Source organism: Tamandua tetradactyla, chromosome 11 (assembly GCF_023851605.1).
Source record: "Tamandua tetradactyla isolate mTamTet1 chromosome 11, mTamTet1.pri, whole genome shotgun sequence".
Taxonomy (NCBI): Eukaryota; Metazoa; Chordata; class Mammalia; order Pilosa; family Myrmecophagidae; genus Tamandua; species Tamandua tetradactyla.
In genome coordinates this window covers 23463027-23475841 of record NC_135337.1, presented here as the reverse complement: position 1 = coordinate 23475841, position 12815 = coordinate 23463027, and positions in this window count along the sequence as shown.

Genomic DNA, 12815 nt, shown 5'->3' with positions numbered 1-12815 from the left:
GCTGCCCAGCTGTTCCATCCCAAAGAATACTGTCGTGTATTTGTCCTTGTCATGATTTGATTTTGCTTCTGTTACAGAATTATGTCCATTTTGCTTCTAATAGTTAAATGACACTACTAGCTCCTGCTATGCTATTGACACTCCAAAGTCCAATCATACGGCATCATCTCCCAAAGTCAACCTTGGTCTACAGAAGACAGCCACTTCTGAACTCCTCCAAGATGTGAATTCCCCCTTGTCAGCATGTTCCAACTTGCTTTAATGAAGGGAATGCCCTTTAAACTTTGGTGATGAGGTCTCTGGTCATATATAAAAAAAATTGTTCCAACATCCAACCTTCTTGAGACTTTTGACCCCTTCCTTAACACTCTGCTAGTTCCCAAATCCCCCGTAATTTGCTATAGGTCCTTGTTGGTGCCAAGTTTCAGGCAACATTATAGCATCACATTAAAACCAGCTGTAGGTGGTCTTACCAGGATGTTAAATCCTGGTTTGTAGGAGAATACTTCCATGCCAAAAAATTCTCTCCCACTCTGCTGTATTTATTATATTGCCCTCCATCTTCAAGATCCTTTCCCACACATATTACCCAGATCCAGCAAGCACAGTCTGTCTTTTTCTGGGGCAGAAACTGAATTTCCCTGCTGGGACTATGATGAGAGACCTAATTTTGGTTATCAGTCTTGTAGCAATGAGAGGTGAAAGAAGCCAAACTTGAGGAATAAAAGTGTTAACTTGTGAAACATCAGCCTCAGATAAGTTACCCAAGGAGTGACTGTTCTTCTGTAGGGGAGAAAGGACTGCTTCTGCAGGTTCAGAATGTTCTGAGAAATCTGGAGGTTCAAATTTCTAAGGAATTTGATGCAATTCATGCAAATGTCCCTATCCCAGGCCCAAGAGCCCCATTCTGTCCTTTTCATGGCTCAGGCTTCAGCATAAGTGACAGTCCAAGCCTGCACATTCCTTACTAAGCTCTGCCACCCTTTCCGTTAAAGCGCGGGTCTTATTTTCAGCACAGTCTGTATTCTCACTGCAGGAAATGTGGGTTGCCATGGAGCTTGTCTGGCTTGCCAGTAGACTCTGGGTCGATAGTCAACTGATCCAAGGCTAATTCTTTTTCTTCAAGAATTCTAAAGCAATTAACCAAAAAACAGCCAACTTCGCACTCCTGACAATGCCAATGCCCAAGCGCAGGCAAGTTCATAACCTAACTCTTCCCTTTTCATCTTTACCTCATCGCAATGCACAACAAGTAAAAGTCTTAGTAATGGTGACACTGCAGCCTGCCAAGGGTCATTACCATCCATTTGCCACACAGCCCTCATTGCCGTCTGACCAGTGAGTGGATGGTCTAGTTCAGAATCTTGCTCTGAGTGTCTGAGTTCTAGGGCAACTCTGAATTTCAACAAGGAGCACAGTCTGAGGAAGGACTTAGATGCAAACGGTTTATAGGTGATCCCAGGAGCAGGGAAAAAGGGGCAGGAGAGGACAAAAAGTCAGTATAATTTGCATAATTAAGGTTGATGCTCTAGGCAACAGGGGCTCAATTCCACCCGAATATCTAAGGGTGAACTTGCTGCAGAAAATTGCTATCTGAAAGAGAAGATGTCAGGTTGTTGATCACCAACTTCTGTCCCTCACTGGTTGAAAGTCATCCCTAGGGACATCCAACTCACCTATACTTCCAGGTTGCCCTGCCATACTGGTCACACAGGCTCCCGTAACTAAGACCCACGGTGGAGAGAAGAACGGACAGAACATGCTTCTGACAGGACAGTGTCAGCGTGAGGGAACTTAGAACTGTCCACTGAAGCTATGGCTCTGCAGAAGTGGACCAAGCACATGTGATGCAAATGACAATAGTGGCTGCCACACCAGCTGTATAACCTTGTGAAAAAAACAACTTGCTTGAGCCTATTTCCTTATCTATAAAATGAGGTAAATGCCACATGCCTCACCCAGTTTGTCAAGGAATGAAAAGTACCTAGTGTACTTCCCACCATTAAATTTGGCTAAGAGGTCACAAATTAAGGTTGATGCCATGACACCAGCATTGCTTCTTGTCTTGATGTTTGGTACCCTCAGCACTTTATATTTAGGCCAGTGGGCCATTTTGAGTTGATTTTTGTGTATGGCACATGTTAAAAGTTGAAGATCTTTTTATCTATCTTAGATAATCAATTTTTCTACCTACTTGTGGAAAGACTATTATTTTTCACATTGAATTCTCTTAGTATCTTTGCTGAAAATCAGTTGACCTTAAAAGTATGGGTCTCTCTCTGTATTCTCTATTCATTTCCATTTGTTTATATGTCTCTCATTATGGTGCTGCCATACTTTATTTAAATTCTTAACCATAAGCATTGGAATCAGGTAGGGGTAGGTACTCCCATCTTGTCTTTTTTTTTTTTTTCCTTTCTCTTAGACTTTACTTTTAAGAACAGTTTTAGGTTTATATTAAAGTTGAGATGATATTACAAAATTCTCATATACCTTGTACCTAGTTCCTGCTATTATTAACATCTTACATTGATATGGCACATCTGTTGCAATTAATGAACCAATATGATACATTATTATTAGTTAAAGTCCATAATTTATTCCAATTTCCTGAGATTTTACCTAAATACCTTTTTCTGTTCCATGATTACATCTGGGTTAAAACATTACATTTAGTTGTCATGACTCCTTAGACTCTCATAGCCAGACTGTGACAGTTTCTCAATCTTTTCCTTGTTTTTGATGATTTTGACAGTTTTGAGGACTACAAAATACAGTCTTCCTAATGGAATTTTTCTGATGTTTTTCTCTTGATTAGCCTGGAGTTGTAGGTTAGAGGAGGAAGACTAGAGAGGTGAAATGTCGTTTTCATCACACTGTATCAAGGGTACATATTATAAACGTGACTTATCACTCACATGACTGAGGCGGTGTTTGTCAGGATTTTCCACTGAAAAGTTACTCTTTCTGTCCCTCTTCCCATCGTCTACTCTTTGGAAGGACGTCAGTATGTGCAGCCCACAGGAGGGAGTTATGCTCCCCCTCCTTCAGGGTGGAACATCTATATGAATTATTTGGAATTCTGCACAAGAGATTTTTCTATTTTCCTCAATTTATTTCTATATTCAAAGCTGTATGGACCCATGGATGTTTATTTTATTTTATACTTGAATTGTAAGCCAACACTACTTTATTTTATTGCTCAAATCATTCCACCTTAGCCATAGGAAACTCTTTCAGGTGGTTTCTGTGCCACTTTAACATACCCCCATTATCATGGTGCATTTTATTCTTTTTTCATATTCTTTGGCACTACAAGGTGACCCGTGCAGATTTTGTGTATTTCCTACCCTCCTAAAATTAATCATGCAGTGTTTCCTAACTGCTGTATTTTATGAAAAATTTTGTTTGCTTTTAGTATTAGTTCTTTTTTTAATGTTTTTTAATTGTGAAAAATAACATATATCCAAAAAAGCAATAAATTTTCAAGTGCACTTTAACAAGTAGTTATACAACAGATTTTAAACTTTGGTATGGGTTATCATTCCATGATTTTTCATTTATTCTTCTACCTGTTCCAAGACACTGGAAACTAAAAGAAATATCAATATATTGACTCAGCAGTCATATTCATTTATTAAATCGTATCTTCTCTACTATACTCTTCCTTCTCTTTTTTTTTCTTTCTTGTGAAAAATGTATACAAAAAAAGCAATAAATTTCAAAGTACATTGCAACAATTAGTTTAGAACAGAGTTTAGAGTTTGGTATGGGTCACAATTCCATACTTTCAGGTATTTATTTCTAGCTGCTCTTAGGATAATGGAGGCTAAAAGAAATATCAATATACTGATTCAGCACTAGTATGAGTATTAGTTCTTGCTCAAACATTTGCTAGAATTCACCAGTGAAACCATCTGGCCCTTGAGTTTTCTTTCTGATAAAGTTTTTTTTTCAGTCTACTAAATTTATTTTAACATTTGTTCCCCCATTATGTATTTATTTTTAATCCCTATGTCTTACTCATCTTTCCATATCATAGATAAAAGGAGCAACAGACACAAGGTTTTCACAATCACACAGTCACATTGCAAAAGCTGTATCATTATACAATCATCTTCAAGAAACATGGCTACTGGAACACAGCTCTGCATTTTCAGGCACTTCTCTCCAGCTTCTCCAATATACCTTAACTAAAAAGGTGATATCTATATAATGCGTAAGAATAACCTCCAGGATAACCTCTTGACTCTGTTTGAAATCTCTCAGCCATTGACTCTTTATGTTGTCTCATTTCTCTCTTCCCGCTTTTGGTCTAGAAAATTTTCTCAATCCCTTAAGGTTGAGCCCCAGCTCATTCTAGGATTTCTGTCCCACATTGCCAGGAAGGCTTGCACCCCTGAGGTCATGTTCCATGCAGAGAGGAGGAGGGTGGTGAGATTGCTTGTTGTGTTGGCTGGAGAGAGAGGCCACATCTGAGCAACAAAAGAGGCTCTCTTGGGGGTGGCTCTTAGGCCTAAATTTTAAGTAGGCTTAGCCTATCCTTTGCGGGGATAAGTTTCATTGGAACAAACTCCAAGATTGAAGGCTCAGCCTATTGCTTTGGTTGTCCCCACTGCTTATGAGAATGTAAGGGTTTTTTACTACAATGCTTTAAAAGTTATAGGATTTTTCCATTTTTCTATATCTTCTTAGATCAGTTATGGTGTTTTTTGTCTTTCAACAAGTTTTTCCATTTTATTTTGGCCATAAAAAATTGACATAAAATTGTTCATAGTATTTCCTAATTATCTGTATAATGTCTGAAGAATCAGTTGCTTTGTTTCCTTTTGTTCTGATATTTGTAATTTAGGTCTTCTCTCTTTTCTTCTTGGCCATCTAGCTAAAAGTTTACCATTTCCATTGATTTCTCAAAGAACCAGTGATTATACTTATTATTTATCCATTTTATATTTATTGATTTCTGCTGTAATCTTTGTAGTTTTCTTCTACTTACTTTGGGTTTAATACATTCTTTCATTTGTTTCTTAATGTGGAAGCAGATTATGGATATATTTTACTTCTCTACTAATGAAAATATTTAAAGCATTGTGTTTCCTTCTAAGCCAGCATTGTCCTATAAAACTTTCAATGATGACAGAAATGTTTATTTTGTGCTATCTAATAGAGTAGGCACAGGCCACATGCGGCCATTGAGCACTTGAAAAGTGGCTAATGAGACTGAGAAGTTGGTTATTTAATTTTACTGAACTTTAAATAGCCATATATGGGAAGTAGCTACTCTAATAGACAATACAACTCTAAACACTGATGTATCTGCATTCTACACATTTTGATATTTTATTTTCCATTTTAATTCCATTCAAAATGTATCCTAATTCCTCTTGTGTGCTGTTTGATTTCCAAATATTGAAGGTTTCCCTAGATTTTTCTGAATATTTATTTCAACTTAATTTAATAGCAATCACAAAACATACTTCATAATCCATGCCTCTTTCACACTGACTTCCATGGCCCAATACGTGTTCTACCTGGTGCATGCATCGTGCATTTGCACTTGAAAAAAATGTGTATTCTGCCGTTCTGATGTATAGTGTAAATATCAGTTAGGTCAAAAGGGTTGATAGTGTTTGTCATATCATCATAGTGCTGCTCATATCTTCTATGGCTATATTAATGCTTTTTTAATAATATTAATGTGTTTTTAATCCACTTGTTCTAGTTGCATAGAGAAGCATATTGAAATCTCTGATTGTGGAATTGTCTATCACTCCCTTTAATTATTTTTAATGGCTTTCTTGAATTTACATACCATACAATTCAAGAGTATTTAGTATATTTAGAGTGGTTGACCTATCACTATAATCCTAATTTTAGAACATTTTCATCATAATGACTCTCCATTCCCAGTTTCCAGTTCCTCTTGCCCTAAGTAACCACTAGTCTAATTCATTTTTCTACACGTTTACTGATTTGGGACGTTACATATAAATTGAATCATACATGTGGGTTTTTTTGTCTGGCTTCTCACGTAGCAAAGGATCATCCACACTGTAGCATGTATCAATATTTTATTTCTTTTTATTTCCAAATAGCCTCCTATTGCATATGTATGCATTTTGTTTATATATTCATCAACTGACGGTCATTGGGTTGTTTCCACTTTTGGACCATTATATGTAATGCTGTTATGAATATTTGTACACATTTTTTTTTGCATGGACAGGCACTGGGAATCGAACCCGGGTCTCCGGCATGGCAGGCGAGAACTCTGCCTGCTAAGCCACCATGGCCCACCCTGTACACATTTTTGTGTAGGCATATTTTCACTTCTCTTGGGTATATATGTAGGAGTGGAATTGCTGGATCATATGATAACTCTAAATTTTAAAACTTGAGAATATTTTCCAAAGTGGCTGGATTGTTTCACATTCACACCAACGATATCTGAGGGCTCCAACTTCTCCACATCCTTGTCAATACTTATTAACTGTCTTTTTTATTATAGCCATTGCAGTAGGTGTGTAATGGAATCTTGTGATTTTGAGCTGCATGTCTGTAATAATGTTGAGCATTCTTTCATGAGCTTATTGGTAATTTTGATATCGTCTTTGAAGAAATGTCTCTTCAAGTCACTTGCCCATTTTAGTTAAGTGTCTTATTACTGAACTGTAAGATATATATATTCTTAATACCAGTTCCTTTCATGATTTGCAATTATTTTCTCCCAGTCCATGGGTTATATTTTCCACTTTCTTGGTGTCATTTGAGAAACACAAGTTTTTAATTATGATGAAGTTCAATATATCAATTTTTCCTTTTGTCACTTGTGCTTTTGATAGTGTATCTAAGAAATCAAAATTTAATCCAAGGACACAAAGACTTACTCTTAGGTTTTATTCTAAAAGTTTTATAGTTTTAGCTTTTACATTGTCTATAATTTTTGTGTATGATGTGAGGTACAGCTCTAAATTCACCTTTTTACATGCGGATACCCAGAGTCCAGCACCATTTGTTGAAAAGACTATTCTTTCCCACTTTGAATTGTCTTTATAGCATTGTCAAAAATAAGTTTATCATAAATGTCAGGGTTTATTTCTGGACTCAAAATTCTACTTCATTGGTCTATATGTCTATCTTTATGCCAGTACCACACTGTCTTGATTAGTGCAGTTTTGTAGGTTTTATTATTGGGATGTTTTCCAGCTTTGTCGTTCTTCAAGATTGTTTGGCTATCCTGTATCCTTTGCATTTCCATAAGAATTTTAGAACCGCCTTGTCAATTTCTGTAAAGAAACCAGCCAGGATTTTGATAGTGATTACATTGAATCTGTGGATGATTTGGGAAGTGCTGCCATTTAGCGATAAGTTTCTGATGTATGAACATGAGATTATTTCCCAATTATTTAGATCACTAATCTCTTTCAGCAATGTTTAGCAGTTTTCAGTTTTCAGTGTACAGGTCTTGTGCATCTTTTGTTTATTTTAGTCATTTTGATGCTACTGTGAGAGGAATTTTTTCAGATTTTCAGATTTTTCATTGCTAGTGTTTAAAAATGCATTGATTTTGTATGTTGTGTTCATATCATGAAAGCTTGCTGAACTTGTTTATTCTTAGTAGTTGTTTAGTGGATTCCTTAGGATTTTATATATAAAGATCACATTGTCTGCAAATAAGGATGGGTTTACTCCTTCTTTTCCTAAGTGCCTTTTATTTAATTTTCTTGCCTGATTTCTCTGGTTATATCTTCCAGTACAATGTTAAAATGAAGTACAAGAACAGACATCCTTGTCTTGTTCCTGATATTAAAGGGAAGGTGTTCAGTGCTTCATCATTAAGTATGATGTTGGCTGTAGGTTTTTATGATAGACACTGTATTAGTTAGTGTGCCTGTTTGAGGCTATTATGTACACCAGAAAAGTCATGTCCTTTAATTCTCATTTTATATTGCTGGGTGGGATCTTTTTTATTGTTTCCATGGAGATGTGACCCACCTAATTGTGAGTGGTAGCTTTTGATTAGATGGTTTCCATGGAGATGTGTCTCTACCTATTCAAGTTTGGTTTGCTTACTGGAGTCCTTTAAGAGGAAACCATTTTAGAAAAAGCTTTAGAACCACCACAACCAACAGAGCTGACACAGCCAGAGGCCTTTGGAGCAGAAGGAAAATGCCCCCAGGGAAACCTTATGGAATGAGAAGAGAAAATTAGCAGACATCACCATGTGCCCTCCTAGCTAAGAGAGAAACCCCAAACTTCATTGCCCTATCTTTGGAGTTAAGGTATCTTTCCCTCAATGCCTTAATTTGGACATTTTCCTGGCCTTACAACTGTAAATTTGCAGCTTAATAAATTCCCTTTTTAAAAGCCATTCCAGTTCTGGTATATCACATTCCAGCAGCTTACGAACTAAAACAGGGTTCTTAGGGAAACAACCCAAGGGAGATAGCTGTAAATATGAGATTTATAAAAGTGTCTCATGCAACCGTGGGGATGCAAGAGTTCAAAATCTAAAGGGTAGGCCATGAGCTGGCAGCTTCAAAGAAAGCCCTCAATGAACTCCTCAGGAGAGGCTGACTGGCTGAAGTAGAGAGAAAGATTCTCTTCTGAATTCTCCATAAAAGCCTTCGGGTGATTAGATTAAGAATCACTCACTGCAGAGGACATTAACCTTAGCCAGCTGCAGATGTAATCAGCCATGCATGCAACCAACATGCTCATGATTTAAGTCCAGGAAATGTCCTCACAGCAACAGATAGGCCAGTGCTTGCTTGACCAAACAACTGGACACCATTACCTGCCAAGTTGGCATATGAACCTAACCAAGACAAATGCTCTTTAGCAGGTTGAGAAAATCTCTTGTCATTTCTTTATTTGCTGAGTGTTTTCTCATGAATGGGTGCCTCTCAATAATTCTGCAACTTTTCTTTCATACGGTTTTGAGGTCTGTTAATAGGCACACATATTTCTGATTGCCAAATGTTCTTGAAGAATTGACACTTTTATCATTAAAATGTGTGTCTATCTCTGGCAATACTTTTTGTCTGGAAATGATTTTATCTGATATAAATACAGTCATTTCAACCTTCTCATGCTTACTATTGTGTCGTATACCCTTTTCCATCCATTTATTTTCAACCTGTCTGTCTACATTTAAATCACTCTTAGGGACAGCATATAGTTGGGTTATACTTTTTTATCCATTCTGACAATCTTTGCCTTTTAATTGGTGTATTTATCCTCTAATGTTGTATATTTAATGACATTGTTTAATTTTGTTCCACCATTTTACTATTTACTATTTGTTCCCTCTGATTTTTATTCCTTTATTTTTCTTTTCTTGGCCTTAACTATGTTTAGAATCCCATATTAATTTTTTTATCTTAGCTATATTTCCTGAATTCTTTTTCATTTCCTGCATTTTTTGATGGTAGGATTGTATATGCATCCTAAACTTTTCACATCTACTTAAAATTAACAAGTACACCACTTATAAAAAATGCAGACACCTTGCAAACATATAGGCCCACTATGTGTCCATACCCTGTACGCTACGATTTTATGTGTTACAACTGCATATGTTACAAACCCCACAAAACAATGAGGGTTGGGTTTCTTCTTGTGTGGTTCATGGATCATCCAGAGACGTGGACAAACAGACACTGGGCTCCTTCCCTAACTTCGTCCTTCCAAGGCTGCAGTTGCTCCAGCTTCAGTCCTCCTGCTTGCTGTGCCAGAAACCCTGCGGTTTTCTCACTGGTTCACCTGTCACCCCACACCACACTGACTGCAACAGACCAAAACGAAAAGCAATGAAAAGGGGACTCGCTCCAGGCAACTGCCCTCCTCTGAGTGAGGACTCACCAGAATCTTGCTACTTTTGTTCACTCTCTGGGACCTTCAAGTAGCTGCTTCTTGAAGTTTATGGCAGAAGACCCTTTTCTAGAGAAAGGTCAGTCTAGTAGGATTTAGTTCACCCATTACTGGCAGTGAACAACACACATTTAGAATTTATGGTTTAGGAAGATCTTATCTCATGTGTATTGATTACCATGTATCAATGCCTGATTGGGAATCAGGAAATTTGTTTAGGTTCTCACAGGGAACCCAGAGCCCCAAACAGTTCCTTTTGTATATGAATATGAGGAACACATATTTCTTCTTAAGTATGCTGTAGGCACTTTCTCCTAAACCACAGGTATATGACCAAGCATAATATAAAATCACGTTAACTTCTTTGACAACAAAATAAGAAATTAAGCTGGGCGGGCCATGGTGGCTCAGCAGGTAAGAGTGCTTGCCTGCCATGCCCGAGAGCCCAGGTTCAATTCCTGGTGCCTGACCACGTAAAAAAAAAATAAGAAGAAGAAATTAAGCTGGTAATAAGCTTATGATCAGTAGAAGCGCCAGGTATTTTTTTTTTCCCCAAACATATACTCCAAATAGCAGAAATAGACAAATATTTTTATAAAATAAAAATATATAAATTTTATATGCAAAAATTATTCAAGTTTAACAGTGAAATCAAATGCCAATGAAAATGATACTTCCAGATTTTTTAAACTATTGCTTGACATTTCTGAGGTGTTGCGACATGAATAAAGCACATTTTGCTGGTATCACCTCATTCAATCTTCTCAGCTGTCCTGTAAGATGGGCTTTACAGATGTCAGAACAAGGCTCTGAGAAGACATGTGGCTTGCCCAAGGATGTACGGCTCATAAATGAACAAGCAAGCATGCTTCTATTTACAGATTCAGCTGCCTGCCACCCGGGCTGGTCAGGATAAGGAGAGATCCATACTAAGGAGAGAATAAGGGAAGGCTAAGGCTCCAAGGAAAAGGAGGAACTTGAGCCAGAACTTGATAAAGTAGCTTTCACTAGGAAGAGAGGCACAGGGAGAGCATTCCACGGCAGTGACCATCCAGGACCTGTGTGCAGAGACAAGCGTGGTGGAGCACGGGCAAGCAGCAAAGAAGCAGGATGTGGGTAAGCACAGTGTGTGTCCTAACCTGCTTTGAAAAAGAGCTGAGAAGAACCCATGCTTTCTTTTCCATCTATAATGGATTATAATGAATAAGAGCCTTTGTTCTCTTTTCTTTTCCTGTTTCACCAGAGTACACAGATACATAGAATTTCATCCAAAAGTGACATGTGTTCTACAGCTTCCTAGTTGGCATCTACGGCAAGTGTCTTTTCTCACTGCATCCTGGACAGGGGTGGGATGAGGTATGACTTAACACACACCACAGCCTAATCAAGACTGGAACAAAAAATAATCTGGAAGAGTTTTTAAATCCTGATAAAAAACCAAGCACTAAAATGAATTTGATTCATTATTTCAAAACCTAGGCTACCTATGCCCTTAAGATTGATCTCTACAGATCAGAAAATAATAAAAACAAAAATTACCTTGTTTAAGGTTATAAATACTACCCTAATCACAATTTTCTAGAATTTGTTTCATTTTTTCAAAAACCATACTTTTCATTTTATACAGGATGCCTTCTGTAAGAAAAAAAAGTATGGTTTTGGTTGCAATGTTTTGCAACATTGCTAAAGATATAAAGGCATTCAGTTTAACAATCACTCCTATCAAAAGAAATAGAAATCACTGAGATGGTTTATTACAGAAACTAGAAGAAAAACTGAGGAGTGAAGAATAGGCATCTTTAATTTCTGCATATCAACCACTAAGAAACAAAAGAATCATACTTTGGACCTAATGAAAATATCTGGTCTACTAATATTAGTAAACAAAGATTTCTTACGACAACTTTGTATGGCAAAGGATGAGATGTCAAAATAATACCAACAGATGAATCAGCTAAAACACCTTAAGCTCAGCACTGGAAAATCTCTCAAGTTCACAGTTTGGAAACCAAATACACTTTTCCCTTAAAATAATTTTGCCTTGTCATATACAGAATAAAATGTATTAAAAGAAATTTAATAACTTTTAAATCCCTTATAATGAAAACCTAGAGGAAATCATTTTAATGTCCACTTGATTTACTATATTAAATATTTTTTACATAAAGGCACTCAAAGAAGGTTTAGACTGCAGTAGAAAAGCCTGGTATGTATAGAAGATCCACACAAATGTTCACATTTAAACCCTAAACTTCTTAGGATAAATATGTATAAAAAAGGAACAAAACAGAAACTCTAAATCATTTTGTCCAGTAAAAATTGTAGGCTATATGGCTGATGCTAGTATTTACACTATATATAAATTAAGTACTTGGGCCAAAGAGAAACTATAACACAATCAGAAAGAACATCTAAATAAATATTAAGAAGAACAGTTGATGACTCCCTAAACATTTTTATTTTAAGAATGTCCAAGTTTTGCTTGTTTCCTTTACCTAAGTTAGTTATTCAGTCATTTGTTACAGAGGCAAGGGAATGTAGAGGGAAAAATTAAACATTTCTTATAAATTAAACATGGTTAGGAAACAAACAAGCAATGGAAATGAAACTAGAAAACAACAACTGTGGTCCCTAATTTGAGTTTCTGCCCCACAACCCCTACATGTCACTCTCCCCCACCCCCAGAAAAAAGCAAAAAAAAATTTCAAATGAAGGTTAAGAAGACTTGGTGGGAACTAAAGGAAATGCTATCTCATGTTGTTAACTGAAGTGCTAAAAATGAATCACAGCACAAAGATACTGGAATACAGTGGTACTTCGGTGTTATAGCGCCACCCCCTGCCTAGAGGGCCTCACAGCAAACATGAGATGTGGCCATAAACAAGATAAATGGGCTAAGAAGGAAAATAACTGATAACTTTTCATTGGAGCATCAAGAACTG